This window comes from Apaloderma vittatum, unplaced genomic scaffold (assembly GCF_000703405.1).
Source record: "Apaloderma vittatum isolate BGI_N311 unplaced genomic scaffold, ASM70340v1 scaffold14968, whole genome shotgun sequence".
Classification (NCBI taxonomy): domain Eukaryota; kingdom Metazoa; phylum Chordata; class Aves; order Trogoniformes; family Trogonidae; genus Apaloderma; species Apaloderma vittatum.
This window is the reverse complement of record NW_009730305.1, coordinates 14,432-16,768: the sequence shown is the minus strand read 5'-3', so window position 1 is coordinate 16,768 and position 2,337 is coordinate 14,432. Positions and strand designations below refer to the sequence as shown.

Genomic DNA, 2,337 nt, shown 5'->3' with positions numbered 1-2,337 from the left:
TGGCGCCTGCCGCAGGAGAGTCGAAGCCTACCTTGGCTCATGAGTCACCAGCTGAAGCGCTGGCAGTGATGGAAGGGGCCGCAAAGCACCAGCCTGCCTTTGTGATCTCAGGGCGACTTGGCATTTGACTTGAAAACTCAGCAAATTAAATGTGGCATTGCTGAGAGGAAATAACAATAGGGCTACACAATTTTGTGTGACAGTCACTTTCCAGCGTAAAACAGAAAGGGAGCAAGGAAAATTCCTACCTCCTTACTACCGAGGGAAGGCAATAATTGTAAGGACCAAGCGTGCCTCTGCTCTCTAAAGTCTGGATTAATTAATTAACATAGGATTAATTAATTCTTACACTTGAGCAGCACCAACATGTCCTAGTAAGATAGCACAAGCTCAAAGCAGAAGGCTTCCCTCTGCTAAGAGCCATATGCAAGCACTGCAAGCTACTAGGCAGAAAAAGAAGGGAACTATCAATATATCCATTTTAAAAACTGGCTACACAGAAGCTAAATCATTTCCCTGGGATCAACCAAGACATCCACGAACAGAGTCCCAAGACCCTTCACTTCAGCCTTTCGACCATCCTCTCTCACTTCTTGCCGAGGCGGGCTCTATGCACGTCCCCGGGTCCCTCTGCCTCTCGGGGTCGTTCATCCTGTGCTTTCCCTGCCAGGCACCTTCCCAGGACAGGGGGAGCCACGGCAGCAGCACCGGGGAGCACAGACCACCAGTCCTCTTGGTGGACCAGGGTTAGGGTGCGCATGATGCTCAAAAGACTATTTTGCTGAAGACTGAAGCTCTCACCTGACAGGAGGTCATCAGACAGAGGTAGGTGGACATGTGCTGCGCTGGCAAGAGCAGAGCGGGCTGAAGCTCTGGGTGACCCCACCACATTTCCAGACCTAGACACATGTGGACTCACCAGAACGCCTCCTTCGAGGGCACTGCACCCGGGCACCCCTCGCTCTGGCACCGCTTCCCAAGTGCTGGTTTGCTCTAACGACTGCTGGACGTGGCACTGGTAATGGCCCTCACGAAAGGCCCGTCTGCAGCCTATCTGATTAATTCCCCATACTTACCCCTGGCAGCCGTAATTGCTTCTGGCAGGAGCTGGTTGAGCACTATTCCTGCCCCTTTGCTGTCTTTTCTCAGGCAGCAAATCTGAATGATAACTCGCACAAACTATCTTGTATCCCGTGCCAAATAACAAGGAGCCCTGAAGGTAAAAGGGCTTCTGGTTATGCAGCTGTGTTGTAGAATTAGATTAGAGCTATCTGAGCAAATTATCCCAGCCGAGGGTAGCCAGGAGCCTCTCCCTAATGGAGGCGCAGCAGATAAGGCTGCTTTCTCAGCGATGATAACACAGCGGAGCTGTGAACAGCGTGTGAAAAGGGGCCGCGCTGCGTGTGGCATGTGCCCCCCCAGCCCCGCGCACCTGGACTGGGGGCTGGTTTCCTCCACCCTCCTGAAGTACCTGTCCCTGCAGGCAAAAATCAAAGCAGGGAGCTGCTTTGTGAGCGCTCCCACATTTCTGCCAGGAGGGCTTGGGCACAAGAGAAAAGACTGGATTGGTTTTCTTCTGCCCAGGCATTTTGAGCCAATATTCCACATCATACACCGCTCACCTCAGGCTGAGATAAAGCAGGTATCGGCCGTGTCTCTGCTCCAGGGCTTTTTTTCCCCTCTCCTCTATGGACTTTTGATGCTGGGAGTACACCAAACTGTTGTGACTGGCTGGAATCAAAACTTCCTCTGGCCAACCTCAAGTGCTAAACTTACTGAAACCTCGGCCTTGCATCTTGGCTCTGGAGCCAGGGTATTGTATTGCACTGCCCTGCACTGCCTCTGGCACGTTATTTAAAGCAGATACTCCATCAAATGCAGGGATTCACACCTGCTTTGGACTCAGCTGTGATGAAGCACCTCTTGGTGATTCCCCTGTCTACATGGAGCCTTCAAAAGCCATCAGCTCAGAGGGAGAACTTATCAGAAGAGCTGTTAATAATTAAATGCTGTGCAATAACATATCCAGCATAGGGTTCATCAAGAACAGCCAGCTCACACAGCAAAACCGAACGGTAATTAACAGCCACCAGTCACCAGGCAGCACAGATCCCTGCGTAGGTTATGGCAGCATCTGATTATTCCTTCGGTGCCAAAGGCAGGTGGGTGCTCAGGCAAACGTGACAAGGGAAGTTGTCCTCTGTGCAAAGCAGAGGTGCTGGAAGGGGAGACCCCGCCACCCTCCGCGCCACTCCACTTGCCTTCAGGAGCGCTCCGCTGGCCGTGCCCAGGAAGGCCCCGGTGTAGTTGTTGACGCTGGCCACGGCCACGGCGGTG

The 2,337-nt window shown here is 52.7% G+C and overlaps 1 protein-coding gene across 1 annotated transcript in view; it reads right to left on the bottom strand.

The window, feature by feature from the left end:
• Positions 1-2,330, bottom strand: part of LOC104277946 (plexin-D1-like) — a gene marked incomplete at its 3' end in the record, with an annotated part of 19,260 nt that extends 16,930 nt beyond the window's left edge. The window contains exon 1 of the mRNA XM_009874764.1: positions 2,262-2,330. The remainder of the gene's footprint in view (positions 1-2,261) is intronic.
• Between the last annotated feature and the right edge of the window lie 7 nt (positions 2,331-2,337).